Source organism: Ambystoma mexicanum, chromosome 1p (genome assembly GCF_040938575.1).
Source record: "Ambystoma mexicanum isolate Mex_15411 chromosome 1p, UKY_AmexF1_1, whole genome shotgun sequence".
Classification (NCBI taxonomy): Eukaryota; Metazoa; Chordata; class Amphibia; order Caudata; family Ambystomatidae; genus Ambystoma; species Ambystoma mexicanum.
In genome coordinates, this window is record NC_090921.1 from 501,634,543 (window position 1) to 501,656,951 (window position 22,409).

Below are 22,409 nucleotides of genomic sequence, written 5' to 3' on the forward strand. Positions count from 1 at the left end.
CACTAAACATGTCTGAAGGCCAAGAAGTGAACATCTAATATGATTCGGCCTATGTCACCTCTAGAGTTCACAGGGCTAACAAGGTTGGAAAGGAGAGGGTTCAAAAGAAGTGATGGGACTCCTGTTCAGCATGCAGCATTACTGAGTGAAGCACTAGAGATGTTACTGCTCCCAGTAGAATTAGAATTAATAACATGCTAAACCCATACAGGAGGACAAGATTATATCTCACTAGGAAATGAAAAAAACAGACAAAGCGGCAAGAGAAGTAGTATATATGCCACAGGGATTACATGTGCTGTACCCTGGGGAGGAAGAAAAAATACCCTTAATGTGAGAAAAAAGAAAGATGCATTACCAAAAGAAAGTTTCAATACAATCCTAATGTTGCAGGTAATTGAGTTGCAGGGAGAAGCATAAGATGGTGAAAAGGAGCTGTGGAAAAAAGAGAGGATGTTCTCTATCCCCAACTGATTTGGTTTGGTGACACGATAGCAGAGGAAAGGTTGTGATGCCGAAGAAATTGTTACACAATTGACAATTGACATTGGGACAGCTTCACTATCCTCCCACATATCGAAAGAGCATGTGGCTGCAGGGATACATGAAGACTGGTTTGTGTCAAATCTGTATTTATTTATTTATTTATTTATTTATTTATTTATTTATTTATTTATTACATTTGGTTTTACGCCCAAACCCTCAGGTATCACGGTGTAGGTTACAAGAATATTTGATGCTTCAATGAAATTGGATAACTTAGTACATATTTGGCAGGTTGATAATCATGACATTTTTCAACATTACTTAAATCGTGGATATACAATTTAAATACATAAGGTTACCGAATTAACATTGTAATGTAATGCATTGGTGGAAGTTGTAATTCTATAAGCTTAGGGTTCATTGATATTTGTTGAAAAGCCAAGTTTTTAGGGCTTTCTTGAATTTGGGGAAGGATAGCTCATTGGAGATGGTGGTAGGTAATTCTAGGGGCTGCTACTGGGAAGCTGGAATTGCCTGTTCTCACATTCTTGAAGCGGAGGGTGTAGAGGATGGTGTCTGAGTTGGATCTGAGTGATCTGGTTGTGGTTTTGTGAGATATGCATTGGTTGAGATATCTTGGTGCTATGCCTGTAACACATTTTTGCACTATAGTTAGGGTTTTGTGTAAGATCCTGGCTTGTATGGGCAGCCAATGGGTTTCTCTCCTATGGTGGGAGCTATGCTCCCTCTTTTTTATACCTAGTGCTGCGCAGAGGGCTTTGTTCTGGATAAGTTGCATTTCATTTACGTTTTTCTTTTAGGTCCCTAGTAGCAGAATGTTGCAGTAGTCGATTTTTGCTAGTATGAGTGCTCTGGCTAGGGTGGTACAATTCTGTGGTGTGAGAAGGGGTCTGCTTAGGGCGATAAGTTTGGCTGTGTATGTCTTGGATGAGGAGAGAGTGTGTTTCTGAATATGTAAGCAACTGTATGATCTGTCAAAAGCTTCTGCCAGGTCACACATTGAGAGTTGTACAGGGAGCATTGCCATGACCAGAAGGCCCCTTTCGGCTCTTGCATATTGATTACGTTGATATGCAAGAGAGATGTTCTTCTTACAAGTACATGCTTGTGGTTGTGTGTCCATTCTCACATTGGCTTGAGGCACGTCCATGTGCTCACAATGAAGTTCCAATCTGCGGCCACAATTCCGGTGAGGGAGGTGTTCCTGAGGTGGGGGATTCCAGATGAAATTTGTTCTGATAATGGGCAACACTTTGCCAATGATTTAACAAAAGAAATCACAACACTCCTGGATATAAAGCATAAACTATGCATGGTTTACCATCTGCAAGCCAACAGTTTGGTAAAGAAGATGAATGGACTCTAAAAATATGATTGGCTAAGCTTATGCAAACACTCGAAAAATCATGGGTGCACTACTTGCCGCTTGCTTGGTTTGCGCTAAGAAACAGACCTGAAGGAGATCATCACCAGACTCCTCATAAGATTGTTACGGGACAGAGAATGCATGCGCCAATTCCGCCATTGCGTACAATCTCTGATGCTCACTCTACTTCTGCTATTCTGGGGGGAATTTGATCTGTACCTCCATGAACTTAACAAGAACTTACCAAGTCCCTTAAATATATCTCCCCTGGACAATAAGGTGATCCAAACTGACATTTCCCACCTGCAGCACCTCTTTATCCGGGTGACCACATCCTTTTGCACAACCACATACAGATGTGGAAAGAGGAACGCTTCACTGGTCAACACATCGTCATCTATTCAACACCAACTGCAGTAAAAATAGAGGGACGACACGGATGGGTCCACATAGCCGACGTTCTCAAAGAGAAGACTACCATCTCCCAAAGCACAACATAATGGGAAGTACTATGGAGTTTTGTTTTCACTTTCCTATTGCCCTTAGACTTTACAAAAAGCCAGCAAAGTTTATAATGCAAAATGTGTGGCAGAGAAAAAGACAATGTCAGGTTTTTGGAATGTTATAATATAGTTTTACTGTTTTTGTTTTATTTATTTTTTAAAGGAAAAGGTAAAACACAATTCAACGCAAAAAGAAAAACGGGAAAAACGAATGTGCTGAATGGGGAAGGCTTCCACCATGGCAATGAGGAAGAGCATAACTCATTGACAGGAAATATTTGCTATGCTTAAACAATGCGTGTGGGAAGAGAGAGAGTTAATACATGATTTGTGTGCTCTCTCATTACACACATAATGGCAGTATCCAGGCTTTTCCTGCCCTAAGTTGTGTCCAATGAGGAGGCAGGATGCCTAATGCACCTGTCTCTCTGTAGAACTTAAAGTTTATTCCAGGGGAAAAAAGTTGCAGTTCACTGGGTGGATGAAGGGGAAAATGCATATGAAGACAACTGTGTAAAATTAATGTGAATGCTTCAAAATCAGGAAACAAGGCATAAGGTAATGGAGTATGTCACTGAATATCCTAACGAGGGGGAATTACAAATAAGAGACCATAACAGGTTTCAATGAACAACTAGAGAAGGGCAAAGTGTCCACTGGTGTCACACGAGGCCACTGATGTGAATAGATGCAGCAGTTTGGAATGGAGACTAATGTGAGTAGGGAATAATGCAGTGTCGTGCTGAAGGATTGGTTGACTTCAAGCAAAATGTGGTAGCCAAAGTTACTGACAATTGGCAAGCAACTTGGGGAAAGTATGTTCATGCTTTAACCTGGTTACATGAAAAACATCAACCAGTTGACATAAGGAGCTTTACACAATTTCATTTGTGTTTCAGGTCAAGTGGGTCCATTGTCCTGGGGACTAATTCGGGATGCACCAAGATGATGAAGAATGTAGTGCTGACGTGGAGAACAGCAGCAGTAATGGATATTTGGTGGGCTTGTGGATCCAAGGCATGTGCCCGGCTTCTGCCTGACTGGAGAGGAGTGGGAGCTCTTGCCACTTTGCACAGCCCTGCACTTGTGGTGCCCCAAAATAGCATGAGAAGAAGAAAGCGTAAACACAATTATTTCTCAAGGTAGAGCACCGAGAACCTGGATGCTATTCAGGTTGAGTATTCTCCATGACTGACACCTTTTTCATATCTTTGTTGCTTCCAGGAGTACAGACTGAAGCTAATTCAAAGTGGCTGCACCTAACACATTACGAGCTATTGCAGCTGGCTAATTCAACAGCAAAGGTGTTGAATGCAATCAAGGAAGAGATGAGGGCTTTGCGCTTGGGGGTGCTTCAAAATAGATTTAGTTTGCTCCTCCTGACAGCCAAGGAAGGAGATGTCTGTGCAAAATTCAGGACAAGCTGCTGCACCTCAGAACCTCACAGTGATGCCTCCAATGGAACTCTAAGTGCATCTATGCAAGAGATACAGACACACCAGGGAAAAATGACAAGCAAGATTAATGGAGTGCAAGCAAAAGACTGTCTGGACAGAGTATTCACCTGGCTTTCCGATTGTTTTGAGTGACTTTCCCCATGTTAGTACTGATTCTCATCACCTTCTGCATTGTTAAGAACATTTATTTTTAAAGTATATTTTAACAAGCAAAAAGGACATTTGATGTTACCATTGAGCAGTGACAAAAATAGTTTTGAAATGAGGAACAGGAAGAAATCATTGGGGAAAGTGAGGTGGAGGATCCTGATGGATGGGTATTTACACAAGCAGCTGATGTCAAGAATTATAAAGCATTCTGGATTCAATGTCTAAAGGATGGGACATGCAGTGTATGGGTTGGGGAAGATTTAAAAGTTTGGGAGGAGATTGGGGGAAAGAGAACACTGTTGGAGAAAAGATGGATACATAAAGATGAAGTTGCAAAAAAGGATTGCACGGCCCAAAAAGATTTAGTTATTAATAGATTAATAAAAGGGGGAATAATGGAATAATAAGGCAAGTTCGGTGTGGTATGAAGGAAGGCACTTATCAGCTGCGAGAGTAGCTCTGTAAAAGGGGAGGGGTCTCTTTCATATATCTTTGAAATTGAAAGCTTAATAAAACAAATCCATAAATCCTGGGGCACAGGTTAGTATAATCAGGCATAGTGGTAGCTAGAAATGCAGTAAATAGGCCCTAAAAGCTTGCTTCTGCTTTAGATGTGTGCAGCTGGTGAATTAGTGCAGTGTCTGTGATTACAGGCCAGCGTTAAGAGAAGCACCCAGTGGTTGTTATTTTTCGAGATCAACAGATTAGACTTCACAGGTTACACCAGCAAATAATGAATACATTACCATTTTATAATTCAAAATCATTTACAAAATGAGATTTTCTAATGGAGCCGACAAGAACCACAGCAGTTTCAAATTGTCCCATAGAACGTTTTCCCTGGGAAAAGGTTTGGAGTGTCCCCAATATGCAATATTTGTACAGTAGTATGCCCGTGATCAAGGCTCTGATGGTGTCATAGTGAAGGGCCATTCTCATGGAAATCAGGATGATGCGACCAAGCCATTTGAATACATTTCTACTGGTCATCTCAAATGTTTCAATGACTTAACTTTGTGTTGTGGGACTGGGGGGGTGGATTGTGACATCACAGGGTATAATTGAGGGTGGTGTGATAATGTTCATGGACCCAATAGTTGATTGCAATGTATGTTTTTCTATAATGGTCCACAGTGCAAAGTTCAATCATTTCTGTGTGGGGAGATTTTTTCATGCTGCACGATCGCAAATGCTAATTATTTTGCTTTATATAAATGTAATTATTCTAGGGGTGTTTCTTTGACATTGCCTTTTCAGGCAGTTCTGTTCAGCCCTCTGTTTGTATTTGCTGTTCCAGCTGCATCTGGGGTCCTGAACAAAACTGTGTTACTTCTTGCACCGGTGTACACTCCTTTTTTCACTACTTTTGTAATTTTTGGATGAGTCACACAAGGCGAACCCCGATACATTTTTATCCACTGTGTTGCTACCTAGGAGCACCTTATAAGCTCCATCCATGGGGCCTTTAGAATGCGTTGTTATTTTAATCTTATCTTGCTTTTTTGTGCACTCTCCTTTCTTTTGAGCGGCTAGCTCTTCCAAACCTAGAGGCACCTGTTTATCAGCACCTAGGGCATTTTTGGCCGCAGCAGCCATCTTGTGCTTGCATAAATTATAGGCACTCTTGCTGACTTTCGACATTAAAAATAGCTTGGAGGTAGATCTTATGTTTTTGTGCTCTCAAGGTTACAACTCTGGGACATCGCCTTCAGAATATATCCACTGCAAAACAGTTCTTTTCAAAAGCTTTCTACCACGTTCTACAAACAGTGCTGTGGTGCAAATATTCAGAGAGTTTAGAAAATAACAGCTAGCAAATATCAAATAAAGCTAAAATTGCAGATACTGCAAATAGTGGTGAGGCGAGTATAACAGCATGCACGAGCGGTATTGGCACCACAGGACTTACCACACACACGGGTTCAGGGAGCCATCCACGCGGGCCTGCTATCACCCTCACCAAAGGACACCAAGATATGATATGATATGATATGATATGGCATTTCTTAACGCGCCTATACACAAGTGTTTCAAGGACCGAAATACACTTAGAACAAAGCCTCTCAAAGCGCTCCAATGCAGGGAAGGGAGAGTAAATAACATTCATAATAGGCATTGGGACATTCAGAATGTGCAAGTGCAATGCGTTAGAGGTACAACATAGAACCAAATACAGAACTGATTACAACAAATGAACATAATTATTGTACATGCCTGACGGTCGTTTCAACAATGCAAGAGCTTTTTAAAACGACTCTTAGGCACGTACAATAATTATGTTAAGTTGTTTTAATCCGTTCTGTATTTGATTCTATGTTGTACCTCTAACGCATTGCACTTGCACATTCTGAATGGCAAGAACCGCTGCAACGTCTCCCAAACACCATCCTACAGCGATAAACAGCAAAAGAAAACTAAAAGGATCCGAGTTCCCCAGTGTAATCTCTGGTCTGATCCTGTCCAATGGTCCCAATGCTAGAGCAAAGGGCCAAACAGCATCCACCAGCGTCAAGCATCAAGCCGCACTGATTGTGATTGGTCAGCCGCTTTTGACACCAAAAGAGTTTATTTTCTGACAGCATTAGTGGACGGAAAACTATTGTGTCCTATATAATAGCATCTTGGAGAGTGCAAAGATGAATGAAGGAAGCGGGAAGAGGTGAAATGGATTATACAATATTTTAACTTTTATTAGGAACTGTCTTGGTTTGCACTGCTATTTATGATGTTTTGTATAACATTGCAATTTTAGTCATTGTTTTAAGGGAATTGTGAAAGTACGCCCAGGATCTCACAATTTGTCAATATAATACTCAATTATGGAGGACTGAGGTGCACGTCAAAACCCAGTTTTATTCAAACATCAAAATGTTTCGGACTTCTGGGATCACTCAATGTGGTGTCTGATAGATGCTCTTGTCAGTTGAGGGATTCCAGCAACTGTAGGCTCCATCAGGATTTGTTTCTCAGGGTGCAGGATGTTTCAGCTCCATTTCAGATGGATACTGTTGCATGAGGTCTGAATCTCCTGACCTTCTTCAGCTGGCAGCAGGACACCAGAACAATGGATGCCTTCTTCCAGGTGTGGGGTGTAGGAACACATTAAGCATTCGCCATGATAGTGCATATGCTTTTTCAGGCCTGTTTGCAGGACACATCATTGGTGCTGGTGAAGCCATTCTGGGTGGTGCAGCCTTGGTGTCCATTAGCCTTGAGAATAGCCAAGGCAGCCCTGATTATACGTCCAGCTTTCAGAGACCTGTTATTGGACCCACTGCAGCTACATCATCCTTTGCTCTATGACAGCTCGTTTCAGTTAATGGTGTGGTTGGTTTCGGGGAATGTTGGCTTTCTGAGGGTATTTCAGAGAGAGCGTCTTCTATCATTAAACAGTCCTGCGCTCCTAGTACAATCAAGGATGATAAGGCTTCCAGGAAGGTGTAGGCTTGCTGGTGCATACAGTGGACTCTGGATCCCTTTAATGCTGGATTAATTCAGTTGGTTACGTTTTCAGTGGATTGGATTAGTCTTCCAAAATGGCTTATCAAACAGTGAATTTGTATAGGTTGTGTGATGACTTTGATGATGTCATCACTCCTTTCCCAGAGGTAGCCTATTTCATGTGGTTTACAATAACCTCACAACAACCAGAGACAGAAAAAACTAGCCACTAGCAAAAAAGTTTGGTGCACCCTTGGTGACAACAGGATATTATAAATTCACTGCCACAGTGCTCTCTGTCTTCATCAAGGCAAACATCATATTATAAATGTAGAAATCATCACCTGTGACACATTCGAAATACAGTGTTCATCCCCCACCCTCATTGGCTACTGCCTATTTACATGCTAATATTCACATATAGACCCCTCTCCCATTGGCCGTATTATCTTCTCCGCCATCTTCCTCACACGCGGGCAACGGCCTCTTCACCTCGGGTTACTGTAAAATGATTGGTTAGACTATAAAATGCACCATCCTGTCTTGAAACATAATCATGTAAGGTGCACCTTGCCTTCGATATGAGCTTAGAATATAACTTTGAGGTCAGCCTGGTCCTTGCCCACAAAGCAACTCTTTTCTCATTCCAGACACGCAGGCGCCCCATCATGCCTCCCCACTGAAATTGTATATACATTGGCATCATCCTTTGCTCTCCCTGGTACAAATCACTGATCTAGCGCTCCCTCTGCTCCCCTCTTTATCAGCTACTCCTCCCAAGGGCTTAGCTGAAAATCCCTGCATATCCCATTAATCCATCCAATTCATGAAGGATTTAGGAGTCTTATTACTGAGCATCTGGTAGTTCAAATGGAATGACCATTATTCTTGGGGGAGCTGGTGTTCTAAATCTGAGCTCCTGTTTTGGTAGCTCAGGACCTCTGCCCTGGCTCTCATGAGTGTGGCCTTTGTACTGGGTCGCAGCCCTATTCCCATTTGGCTGCTCGCATTCCTGCCTATGTGTACAAAGAAGTAGCTAGATACATTTGTATGTGTGTATACATGCATGTTCCCTGCTGTGCCTGGGGACTGGAATGTAATAATCAAGCAAGAGACGGGGCCTCATTCTTCTGTGTTTCCAACACGGCCTCCGGGGGCTATATGGACCTTTCAATTCTGACAATTTGTAGCTTATTTGGGTAATCGGTTTGAGCCTGCTCATCCTTTGTACCTGGAAGAGCCATTCCTGCCCCAATGATGACCATCATGATTGAGTTGTTCAGAATGGTCTTTACATAGCATCGAAGCATCATCTGGCATGTGCATAACACCAACAGGAGCACCAAAATCAGAACCAATATCTTCACCACTGTGCAAGCCAGGATTCCATGCATGAATACAATGTGTCAAACCAATCTACAGCCTGTACTCCCCTTCACCTTCCATGCCTTTATTTAACTTGTGAAAGGCCCCTAAGATATGTGTCTGGGACCCATGTTCTGCATCATTTGGGAGTGCATAAGTGCAACAGGACAATCACATCATTTTGCACACACCCCCTTCCATCGCCTTCAGAAGGTCTAGAAGGTATTGGTTTTGGAGTGTCATCAACTGGATCATGCTCCACTGACTCTTGATAGAATGTAGTCCTTGTTCAGTATCATTTGCAACTGGATCACCTCCAACCCAATGATCTGCAGCCATTTTGCATCTGCTGCAGCCTGGACCCGTGAAATCAGTAGAGATGCAAAAAGCACCTCTCTTTTGGTGGGCAGCCAGTAGCTATCTAGAATTGCTTTTAGCAGATTAGATGAATAATCTGACAGGTAATTCTACCTCTTCCTCCACACATTCAATGATCACATCTTCTTCCTCATCTCGGGGGATTGGATCGAAGCTGGGATGTATTGCTATGCACCATGCTTAGATGCTACGGTCAAATGAGCTTCAGACAAAACAAGGATAGATAAGTCCAATGTTGTTAATGCACATGTTACACATGAGGAAGGAGGGAGATGCTGACCGCACACCCAGTAAAGATCCATCAAAGCTGTTGTTCCTTTTGCAAGGTCTGGAATGAACATTGTCTAATTGCAGTTCGTATTAGTGCCCACAGGAACAGTCCCATGCCCTTGAAAACAGAACTGATATTCTTCGGCTGGTTGAACGTTTACTTGAGTTTCTCATGCTTCAATCCATGTCAATTTTGATATGTATGCAGTCCACAGTGAAACCGTTCTTATTGATGTTCCATATTGCTTCTTCTCCAAATCTTGCCAACCCCACTGCCGCACAGTTCACCACCACTTTCTCCCTTCTGTTCAACACAAACAACACTCCCTCCAATTTTAACATGGGCCGTGACTTGCATTGAGGTGTACTATCTTCTTTGGCACATTTCTCTCCATGTCTGTCCATTAGTCCAACTTGCACTTTGAGCCCCTGGAAACAAAATGCAGATCAGGCACAGCACTAAATGAACCAGACACTGGGCTTCCACGGGTGACATTTCCTGGGGCACTAACATTTTGGGTTCTCCTGATATGTGGGGAAGAGGGAGCAGACATAAAAACTCCCGTTATAACTCTATTTTGCTACTGAGCTCATTTAACTGTACCACATATTACAAAATTCTGGATGGTGCACATCAGACATTGGGCCTCATTCCGAGGTTGGCGGTAAGGGGTTAACAGCGCCGGTAAGGGTGCCGGTGCCGTTAACCTCTTACCGCCGCATTACGAGGTCCTTTACCGGGTCCCGTGGGTTTTACCAGGCGCCCTTAGTGGGAGCCACTAAAGGACCAGGGAGCTAATTACGGGCCCGTTATTAACAGGCCCGTTGTTAGCTCCCTCCCCATTCCCATTGAGCCCTATCGGGGCTCAAATGGGAATGGGGATGGATAAATTGAATGAGGAATTAACAGGTCCTCCAAGGTTGGAATGGCCCGGTAATTCCTCATTCAAGGAACACAGACCTGAGTTTGGAGGCAGCCATGCCGCAAATAGCGGCATGGCTATCTCCAAACTCGTAATGACCCCCATTGTGTCAAAAATCACACCTTTATACTGATCATAGTCATATTCCTCATCTACTCCCCACTTAACCCATACATTTAATTGCCATATTACTGTGTCCTGTAGTTGCATTCTTTTAACTACATGGCTGCTGAGGGTTTTCCCTCAAATTGCTAAGCCCTTTTTTGGCGATTTAAGTATGTCACCAATCAATCCCTTGTAACGTATTTGTTATATGAGATATCTCGGCCAAATTTGGCTCATTCTCTTCCCACATGTAGGCAGTCATAACACCACCAAGGAATCCTAGTTTGATGTGTCGGGGTGAGAGTCAATAACAAATAAGAGAGCACATTTTGTGTTTTTTCAGAAAATGCCAATACAATGATGTACAAAGAAGCCTGAGGTTTTTTCCCTGTAAGAGGTAGCAATAGATGATTTGCTGTTCTGAATTTGCCATTTTTCAGGCTTTCAAGAACAGGTTGAGTGGAAACAGAAAAACATATTTATATAAGGTTAGCATCAGTTTTGTGAGAGATAGACGGTTTTTCTCTTTTTTTTCCAATAGGACATGCGTGGACAGAATGGAAGAGGAGGGTATGAAAGCTGAATGTGAAAACAGATAGGAATACATTTCTGAAAAGTAGACAAAATTCCAAGTTTAGTAAGGAGTTACTTGTGCAGGTCAGGAAACAACTATGTAGGTAAAATTCCCATAGTTTGGGAGAAAATTGGAAAATTACAGAAACAAAGGGAATCTGCTGGACATTTTTGGACCTGTAAGTTAATGGTGTCTGTGAATATTGAGAGAATCAATGCACAAATACATTCCCCTGACTCTTCTAGTTAGGAAATCACACATTTTTCATAATGTTTCACAAACTTAGCAATACCCCAAGCCAGAAACTGAGCCATGGTACTCAGGATTTTTATGCTGAGGGCCTAAACAGACATAATAAGCATGTGAAAATTGGAACACAAATGTAGTGAGAAATGGCAAGCATACATTTTTTGAAAGAGCACAGCCAGACCTTTTGAAGGATAAATGACTTGCACAGGTTAAAAAAGCGTACAGTACCTTCATGAGCATTCATGATGCTTTTTCACTCAAGATTGATTCTCACAAGGAAAAAATAAAAAAAGCCCTAGGTAATGTAACATTGACGCAAAACCTCACAGACACCACTTCGCCCAGCAACTGCGAAAACGATATTCCTCAATTCTCCTTTATGCACTACACTGAAGATGAAGTATCTAAAATCATAAAAACCTCAAAGGCACATCCTGTCCTGCCGACGACTGTCCTACAAGTACTCTTAAAGAGTCTTTAGAAACTCTGGTCCCATGGATCACTAAATTGGTAAATCTCTCTTTTGATGAGGGTCTGGTGCCGGAACTGTTAAAGTCGGCATGGATCACACCCTTACTGAAAAAGGAGAACCTCGATCCAGCGAATAAAGACAACTACAGGCCTATTACCAACGTGCCTTATGTTCTCAAAATAATTGATAAATTGGCCTACTTACAGCTACAGGCCCATGTCAAAAAATACAATATCCTGGGCACCCGTCGGTCGGGCTATAGGGCACGTCATGGGACTGAGACAGCTATGCTAGATCTCAAATCTACCCTAGCTAGCATAGCTGATAATAATCAAGCTGCCTTGCTCATGTTACTTGACCTCTCCGCAGCCTTCGACCTAGTTGATCACAGCTTACTGGTGTCAAGGCTCGGAGAGGTCGCCAGGTGCTCCGCAAATGCATCCAGATGGATTGCCTCCTTTCTGGGTCCCAGAATGGTAAGGGTTTGCGTGGGCGATAGCCAATCTGCCCCTATTTCTCAGACATGCGGAGTTCCGCAGGGTACCTGTCTATCGCCCTTGCTTTTCAATCTATACATTCGTCCTCTTCTTGACCTTTTAAATAAACTAGGCGTGCAATACACAAACTACGCCGATGATACTCAAGTGGTTATACAGCTGAGTGGCCTTTATAGCAGCGATTCTGCAACCATCAATAAAATATACAAAGCTATACAAGACTGGATGGCCTGCAATTCTCTTGCCCTCAATGGTAAAAAAACTGAAATTCTCATTGTGGCATCTAAAAACACCAGGGCGAAACTTGATCCCGACTATGCTAGTTTCCATATTGCTGATAACACCATTCTCGTTCAGAAGAAGGTTAAGACATTGGGAGTTGTTCTTGACGAAGATCTCTCAATGAAATTTCATGTCTCCAGCATCAAATCAAGCTGTGGTCTTATAAATAAGAGAATAGGATACATTCGCCCATTCATATCACAAGAGAACTGCGCTCTTATTTCCACCGCACTAATTAATTCTAGATTGGATTACTGCAATAGCCTTCCAGCGGGCACCACAGCTCTCAACATCCAATCACTACAAGTGGCTCAGAATAATGCTGTGCGCAATATCTTCACTCAGTCCCGTCGCACACACATTTCCACCTTTAGGAAAAAACTTCATTGGCTCCCCATTAAACACCGGATAACCCATAAGATATTAACCACGACTCATAAATGCCTTAGTCTCAGCAGTCCCACCTACCTGTCAGACCGTATAAGCATTAAGCCAAACATCAGGAACCTTCGGTCATCCTTGGCCACCATTCTCAAACAGCCCAAAGTTAGGACAGCTAAATTTGGTGGCACAACTCTTGATGCACAGGGACCCCTGCTCTGGAACAAACTTCCAGCCCAGATGCGGCAGATTCAGAACTACTCCGTCTTCAAACACGCCGTAAAAACCCATTTGTTCAATATGGAATAACTCCTTGACCTTTCTCTTTCTCTGCTCTATATGTTTGTCTGTCCTGTTAAGTTTCTATGTGCGCCCTGAGGCCTTCGGGCATGTTGGCGCTTTATAAGAATTAAAATAAATAAATAAAATAAATACCTAAAGCAGCGACTAAATGAAGGTTACATTTGGGAAAGGAAAGGGTTGTTTAACAAAGTGCAGTAGCAAATGTATGAACAAATTATCAAAGCCAAGAGAAAACAACAAATGTCTTACCTTCCCACATTCACACAGGTATCCCGACAAACACGGTACCTCACATGTGTAGGTGCACCTACCTGGGTGCAAATGGAGAAGGCTAAACCACTGGTACATCAAATGCCCTGGGGAAGACTGAATTTGACTTTGTGGACAATCAACAGATTTGGGCTTGGGGTGTTGCAACCACCAAAGAAAATGGGTAAACACATAAATTTCTGAAAAGAAGACAGCCATGGGAATCCACAGAAGTCTGACTTGTGCGAATCGCCCTAGAATGTATTTCCCACAATGCCTTGTAAAGTCCAGAATTTAGTTGGGGAACACAATTTTCAGACATTTGCTGCCAGGAATCCACTGAAACATGCCGACAACAACACAGGTCCTACCTTCCCACATTCCCACAGGTATCCCGAATGTAGGCCAAATGTAGTCCAAAATGTAGGGAAAACCCCAGAATTTTCAGACTTTTGCCACCAGGAATCCACCGAAACACGACAGCAACAACACATGTCCTACCTTTCCACATGTGTCCCAACAAAAGCGGTACCTCACGTGTGTGGGTTCCCCTACCTGGACACAAATGGAAAAGGCTAAACCACTGGTATCCCAAAAGGTTTGGGAAGAGGACATTTTTAGGATTTCGGTCTTGTGGACAACCTACAGTTTTGGGCCTCGGGTGTCGCAGCTACCAAGGAAAACAGGTAACCCCATCCATTTTTTAAAAGACAACACCCATGGGAATGCAAAGAGGTCTGACTTGCGCAAATCGCCCTAGATTGTATCACCCACTAGGCCTGGCGAAGTCCCAAATGTAGGGAAAAATACAAACTTTTCAGACACTTGCCACTAAGAAACCACTGAAACACACCAGCAACAACACATTTTCTACCTTCCCATGTTCAGTTGTCCTGACAGAAACGGTTCATGTGTGGGTGCACTGACCTAGGGCAAAGGCTAAACCACTGGCACATCAAACACCATGGGGAACAATGGATTTGGCTTTGTGGACAGCACACAGATTTGGGCATGGGGTGTTGCAACCACCAAGGAAAACAGGGAACCCCATGCATTTCTGAAAAGAAGACGTCCATGGGAATCCAAACAGGCCTGATTTGCATGAATCGCCTTCGAATTTATTACCCAAAAGGCCCATCAAAATCCAAAAGGAAGGGAAAATAACACAATTTTCAGATATTTGCCAATCGACAAACACCGAAACATGCCGGCAACAACACATGTCCTACCATTCTACATTCCCAAAGGTTTTCCAACAAAAACGGTACCTCACATGTAGGGGTGTCACGGTATTAGTTTTATGACGGTACGATAACCTTCTTGCCAAATGACGGTATATCATGGTTATCGCGGTATAGCAGGTTGAGTTAACTAATCTTAACAAATATTTTCTTAAAAGGTCGTACATTGTCAGATTTATCATCACAAACAAAACCAGGCACCCAGGGCCAGAATTGGGTGTTTCAACATACTTTCCACTGAAATGCCACCCCTTGCTTCCACCAAACAACACAAAAACACACGTATGGAGCGGAGGAGGGGGCAGAGGAAGCCCTGCTGCGACTGGCAAAGCAAACTTAATAGCTTTTCTTAAGTGGTCATTTAGCCTTTTAGCTCCCCCACTGGCTACTGGTGAAGATGAACATGTTGTCATCTTGATAATCTGCATGCCACAGATCAATGGAGGCTGATGGTAGTATGCGCTTGTGCGCATACTCAAACACGCACTTTCTCTCTCTTTACGTTACAGCCTTAAGTTTACTTGCGGGCCAAAAGGTGTTCAGTAATCACAGACATGTTACCCTTTGGTATGGCAGCAGGGAATACCCACAGAGATTAGTAAATTTCGCAGTGTGACTTATTATATGTAAATTCAATGATAGAACCAGGGAAATCCCCCATTGTCATATGTTTAGAAAACATTATCCATTATAAATATATAAACCCCAAAGCCGCCAACCCAAAGTAAACCCTTTTCCTTCTTGGCACTGTATTTATTTTTCCTATTGCTAACATATTGATTTTGCGTCAGTCACGTGTGGTTTATGGAATGGCATTAGAAACTGCTCCAACTGAAACTACTTGGCAGATGGCACATCCAACAGTGCAAGACCAAGACTGCGCAGCACTTGCTTACTGCAGCCTTTCCAAATCAGATTGAAAAGCACACTTAATGGTATGAACGGTATACCGGTATAAACAATGCAACGGTTATTATTGTTCAATTAAGTGGTTCATGGTATCTTTAACGGTATACCGTAATACCGTTACATCCCTACTCACATGTATCGGTGCACTTACCTGGGTGGAAAAGAAAAAGGGTTGACAGTCCCCAAGTCCAGCAGCAGTGCCAGGAAGCCCCGACAGGGTTCCCATCCCATCCCCATCTCCTTATGTTATGGTTTGGCAGGCAAAAAACAATGGTCTAGTGGATTGCTCAGAGAAATGCCAGTGATTAAGATTAAATATAAATCTTCCAGCTATCACCTCTTTTGTTTAGCTCTCTACTATACAATACAAGACAATGCTCGCTGCCTGATCCTTAATATAGTCAAAATGGAAAGCACGTACTTCCCTTCAGAAGCCTCAACCAAAATCTTTTCATCCCCTATCACTTATTTATCTTACCCAACTTCATGTTCGGTACTCTTAGCTACTGGACTATTTTTTACAGTGAAATGAATCTCTATAATTTTATCACCCACAAAATCTGCCCATGCCTACCATTCCCCTATGCCAAAGCCCTGATTAAGGCTCTAGTTTTCAGGAAGTTGGACTACTGGAAAAGCTTCCTCCCAGGCCTTTCTTTTAATAAAACAAACATTGCAGTGTCTTGAGCTTCATCACCTGGAACCTCTGTACGGTCAACCTGAATCTCACGCTGTAGACATCATGAAGGATGGTTCATTATGAACATGGACGTCATTTGGGAGTTGCCAGGGGTCATAACTGCGACCCCTGGCAAGCCCCATTCAACCCTTAGCACTGCCTCTGTGACCCCTGGTTATGGGGGAAGGCTCAGATTTCAAACCGAAATAATTTATTTTATAAGTGACTTCAAAAAGAAATTATTTCATTCTGAAATGCAACCCCCTATCCCCTACTGGACATGGAGGCCTCTGGCTCCTCTGCTCTGCTGCATGTCACAGGAACCAGAGCTGGTTCCTGGTGTGCGTGCTGGAGCATAGGAGTCAGAGGCCTGCCTGCAGAGGAGAGCAACCGAATCAGGAAGGCAAGGAAATGTATTTTTTAACTGTAAAAGTGTGTATGTGTGTGTGTATATTTGTAATGTTCGTTTGTCTATATATTATGTAGTATATATCATGTAATGTGCATAAATGAGTGAGTGGGTGCATGATGTGTAGGTGGCTAGGTGTGCGTATTTGAGTGGATGGTGAATGGGTGCACATGTAAATGAGCAAGTGAATGGTGTGATCTTGTGTTAACTGCAATGATTACTTACTGGTAATCGTCATACTCCTAGACTCCACCTCTTTCCTGTTCCAGTGGTCGCCTGTGAAGCACCTTGCCTCATACATAAGTACTGGGATGAGGAAGAGGGACATGGAGGTAATGCTGGACCAAGGAAATGCATTTGGGGTTGTAGAGGGAACTAGTGGGAAGGGTGGGTCAGGAGAGGAGTACGCTAATACATAATTGTCATCAATGATAAAGCAGGCATGATATGTATTAGTGGCTAGACTGGAATTTTGGTACAGCCAGTCTAGTCATTTCTTAATGTGGCAAGACATTTATACTGGGCATCTACAATAAAGTAATCAGGGTAAGTGTTATTACCTGTCTAGACTGGCATTTGGGTGTGTCATGGCATATTTTTCTGGTCATATATAATGAAGTAAGCATCATAAGTGTTATTACGTGGCTTAACTAGCCTTTTGGTGCAGCCAGTTTAGCCATTTCTTACTGTGGTTTAATATTTTGTAATGGGCATCTCTTATAAAACAATCATGATAAGTCTAATTCCCTGGCCAGACTGGCATTCGGTGTAGCCAGTCTAGCCTTTCCTTACTGTGGCATTGTATATTTTTCTGGGCATCTATGAGAATGCAGGCATGATACCTGTCATTACGTAATTAGATTGGCATTTTGGTGGTGCCCATCTAGGTATATCTTACTGTGCCACTACATTTTTTCTGGGCATCATCAAGGCTACAGCAAATATGATACGTGTTATTATGTGTCTTGCCTACATTGTGCAGCCATTTCTGACATGGTTTCTTATAGTGGCATTGGATTTTTAATAGCAAAGTTGTAAGATAGCTCAGCAGGTTGCATGCTCGCTTCTGTGATCTATGTGTGATCTGCAGGTTACAGGTTCGAATCCCGGCAACACTAACTCAGCCTTTCTTTCTTCTGAGTTTGATAAATGAGTATCAACTCTATTCGGGATGATAATTGTATGTAAATATGTGATATGTGTAGCACTTGGGCGAAAACACTATATACATAACAAATCATTATCATTAATTAAAGCATTAATGCTCCTGTGCACTGTTGGTGATTTGCATCTAGTGGATTTTCAGATACTGTGCATGGCTCAAAATTAAGATTAGCTAAGCAGGAGCTAAAAGCAGTTTCTGGGTATCCAGTATTAACCAATGACCAGGAACTACCACTGGGAAACGAGGAGCTAGTACATAAAGTTCTGCAAAATCAAATCAAACTTCCATAGAAGATGCAAACATATATTTTGTCCAATACCTATGACCCCTTGTACTTTAAGGGTCATACAGATGTGTCCTAAAGTTTATTTATACATTGGCCCAAATTCACAGAGCTAAATTCACATAGGTGTGTTTGTTTGGCAACTGTTGGCCTGGGGAGACAAAAAGAATGCTTGGTAGCTGTTGATGTGAAGTTAACATGCTCTGCTAGACTACAGGCACAAGCGAATTAGCTCCCAGCTCCGCACAATTTCTAACCTTGCTGTATTATCGCAGCAACTGGCAATGTAGGGGCTCTACTTATCATATAATGACAATACAGCTTTAACTGAAATAATATGAAAGTAATAGGCGTTACAATGATGATGTGGCATAACTATGGCAGTGCCTTTGCCTCTGTTCATTCCTTTGGGTCTAACCCTATCTTCTCATGACCCCATCAATGAGATATGAAGGAAGCACCCTTTTTGAAATGTGGTCGGTATCTAAAATATTCTTTTCTGCTTTAGTACCGATTTGGTATTTTAAAATGTTTATGTAATTATTTTACGCCGGCAAGCTACATCCGGTGATGTCACCAGAGTTAAAGAGGAACGGATGGTATCCGGGTCAAAGGACACGTGACATCACTTCCTGTGATGTTACTTCTGCTACCCCTGGCACTTTGGTGAATCGACGTCCCTGATGAACCGCAGGTCCATAATTCTAGTGCTGAGATCCATACATGGCTCTGCGGCACTTGGCTTGTGCATGCCAACTCCCCGTAGGCCCTTCACTTCCACCTTCAGGTACAGAGCCAAGACCTCCCATTCACTGCACAACCCAACTACCGTGCCCCTTAAAGAAATGAAGCTGCTTAAATAAAGGTATTGTATCCGCCATCCAAATCCAGTCGCCTTCAAATGCAATAATTTCAACATTTTAAGATATATATTTTTTTATGCAAGTGGATGTTTCGTAGCTTTTTCTTTTAAACACACGATCTCTCCACACAGTGGCTAACACGCATTGCGTTTGTGTTACAATCTACTTGCTTTGATAACACATTCGTCCTCACAACCCAAAAAAACGAATTCTGCCGTCGGAGACACACTGTGACTGTCACAGAAATAATAGAAGTACCGGTTATTTACTTGCCCCTGCGTGGAAGTGGGCGGTCATCAGAAGCTCCAGGGCAGGGGCCGAGATCCGCTCCACGTCTCTGCTGGTTCCCTGGCTGGCGCCCCTTGCTGGGCGTCCCTGCCAGTGTGTGGTGGGGGAGGGGACCTGCAGTAAACATCTCCCTTTGTAGGCCCTTAAGTGATGAGCTGTTCACAGGATTTACAGCTTCAAAGGGACCTGCCTCAAAGCATCCAAATATCTTTTCATCATATCCTCCCAGATCTAATTATCGGCCGAGGACGGGAGTTGCTCTTCGGCTGGCAGCCCACGCCTCCCCGGCTGTTCACCCGGTGTTGTCTAAAGGGGCGGGGCATGCGCTTGCTTCACATCCTACACCAGTGCACCACGGTCGGTGGGCACACAGGTAGTGGGAAGGGGGTGGCAGGATTTGGTGCCAACGGGGTATAACGGCCCCCGATTGGTCACATGCCAATGCTATTTCAGTACTACGGGGGAGGGGCAGAGTGGCTTGCATCGGCATCTGAAAGGAGTAGTCCCCTGAAGTGATTTTCAAAGTGACCCCATTGTACACATTTTGAGCAAGGCCCACCCTTTTCATATGACATTTGGAAATAAAATGGGTTACCAGACAAAAGAAATCTCCACACTATGTCTACAGGGGGCTCTCATGGCAAACACGGGCATCTCGGTGTACAGGTTCACACAATACCCATAGTCCTGCGGTAAACCAGTGCACCCCGACGGTATTTGGGATGTGTGTATATGGTCCAAGAGTGTATGGAGCACCTCATTGCATTGGTGCCCACAAGGGGGGAGTGTGCAGCATTGGCTTCTCAGGGAACACACTGCACCTCGGTGGTAACCCAGTGGTGACTACTCAGGGGAAGTGTGTGCATGGCTTCTGAGAGTGAACCAGAGCGCCCTGTTGTTTCACAGCGGTGCCTAAGCAGCATCGGGAGTGGTATAGGACAGCCGTGTTCAAATGGGGTTGGGGGGCTCTTTAAAAAAGGGGGTAAAGTGACAGATTTCAATAGCAAATATAAGCAGACATGCCATCTGGGGGCCCCGGAAAACACAATTCATACTCAAAGGGGGAGTTTACAATAATATTTTTACTGAAGAGGGGGCAGAGCATAAAAACATTTCAAGACCACTGGTATGTGATGAGGCTTCTAAGGGTGGGCCAGGGTTCCTGAAATGGATCTTGTTCTGCATGGTGGGACCTTTGCGATTTAAATAAATAAATAAATAAATAGCAGTCAGTGTCCATTGGTGTATACAGTGGAGACGCCCTGGGGGGGTGGGGCATTTTGCAGAAAAGATACTGTAGATTGGCTGGTCTACTGGCAATTTTGAGACTTCCTGACAGTGCCGAGCCTTTGAATGGTCAGAGGGGTTAGGGATGTATCACTCACATTCCAGCTACCCCTGGGTCTTATATAAGAGCTGCGCAGCTCACAGAAAAATACAAACTGTTTGTGGACCCTGAACGGGGACCCAAACAGTCAGGAGGTTCGCTGTTCACTCAGCGTCCTCCACTCTCTTTCTTCTTTTCCAGAAAGCCCTCCCACCCTAGAAAAGAAGGGAGAAGAACAAGGAAGAGAAATACAGGACACTGTACGGTGACCACAACAAGCCGTGGGACAAGAAGGCGGCACGGACCAGATGGGTTAACCTCAGACCCGGTGCCCAAAAGTATGATATTATTAGTAAATGCGATTATTGTTATTGTTTCCATAACCATATCTGTAACAATAAAATCCTACAGCCTTTTATTGCCAACACTTGACAAACGTGTGGTCTAACCTTTCTCTGGGGAGGGAAAGGGCTCCAGCAGCCCACAAACCACTGTTACAAAAAGCACTAAGGTAAGGGGTGTGCATATGGGTCCAGCAGTTACTACCCTGGATGTGCCTCACTCAGGCCTGTCAGCATTCACCCGCTTTTCCTATAGGCGTAATTATTCGGGGTGGGAAACTGAAGCATCTGTACCCTTTTAGGCCCCTCAATGGCACGTCCTATTACAGCTGTTTTGGCAGTCTCCTTCACCCCGAAGTAAGTGAACTGTGATAACCCTAGCCCCTGCCTGTGTCCCCCTCCACAAAAATCCCACTCTCAGTATTCACAATGTTTTTAATTTTGGAAATGTGTCTATGGATCTAGAGCAGTGGTGTTCAAACTTTTTCGTACTGAGTCCCACCACCCCCTTGAGTAAAATATTTATTCTGGGGCCCCCAAATAAGCGTTGGCCACCCCAACTGATGTCCAGGGGAGCCCATGCTCTTTAAAACAAATTAAGGTGACTGATTTTAAAAGAAAATACAAGCAGTAGAAAATCTGATATTAAAAATAGTAATCTTAATCCCTTTTTTGTGTGTCTGGGGCCCCCCTGGACATCCTTTGGTCCCCCGCATAGGGGGCCAGCCTCCTAGATTGAAGGCCACTGATCTCGACCCAATGCTACCTGTGATGGGCTGAGGATGTGGTAAGGAGCACCCAACATCAGCCCTCTCCATCTATGTCTATCAAGTGAAATGACCATCAGATGAAATGTCCTTATTAAATACAATGATTCCTATGCTAAAAGGATGCATTTAATTAAAGTGATGCCCGGCGGGCTGAAGCATTGTCAGGGCTCCTGGTGGGCCCATTTCAATATGATGATTGGGGGCCTTTTTTCCCTACAGTTTGGGAAAACAGTCAGTGGCACACGTGGGCTGCTTACATAATAATGTATACAAAGGAGCAGAGGAAGGATGATAATGGCTGTTGATTGTCATGAGCCAGGCAGCCAACGGGGAGCTGAAACAATGAATGGCTACTGAAAAGCTAGTAATTGCTCTTTGCCAGCAAGGTGCTAATGCAGAAGAAACTGGAGTAAAAGGAAAAGAGGTGATAACGTTGCTGGATGCTGGGCACCAGGAAAGGCAGCCTGTTGTGTGCTCACTCAAAGCACACGTTGACAGCAGCCAGTAAATGCAACCTGTAATGTGCGCGGACAAAGCACACATTTAAAGGCATGGTCTAGTAAAACATTTTATTTAAAAAATAGATAGGCAACATAAAAAAAAAATACTAGCATTCTCTTTTTTAAAACTTCCTATGTAAAATTTTGAGCTATTCAAGCTCA

General features: G+C 43.3%; 1 long non-coding RNA gene across 2 annotated transcripts in view; it reads right to left on the bottom strand.

Annotated features, from left to right (window-relative positions):
• The window catches only part of LOC138573730 (uncharacterized), a 544,146-nt gene extending 524,527 nt beyond the window's left edge, over positions 1-19,619 (bottom strand). Inside the window, exon 1 of one of the 2 annotated variants that reach the window (XR_011303927.1) lies at positions 19,291-19,619. This is a non-coding gene — a long non-coding RNA (uncharacterized lncRNA). Of the gene's footprint in view, positions 1-19,279 lie in introns of both variants that reach the window. The other variant, XR_011303925.1, reaches the window with a different exon arrangement.
• Between the last annotated feature and the right edge of the window lie 2,790 nt (positions 19,620-22,409).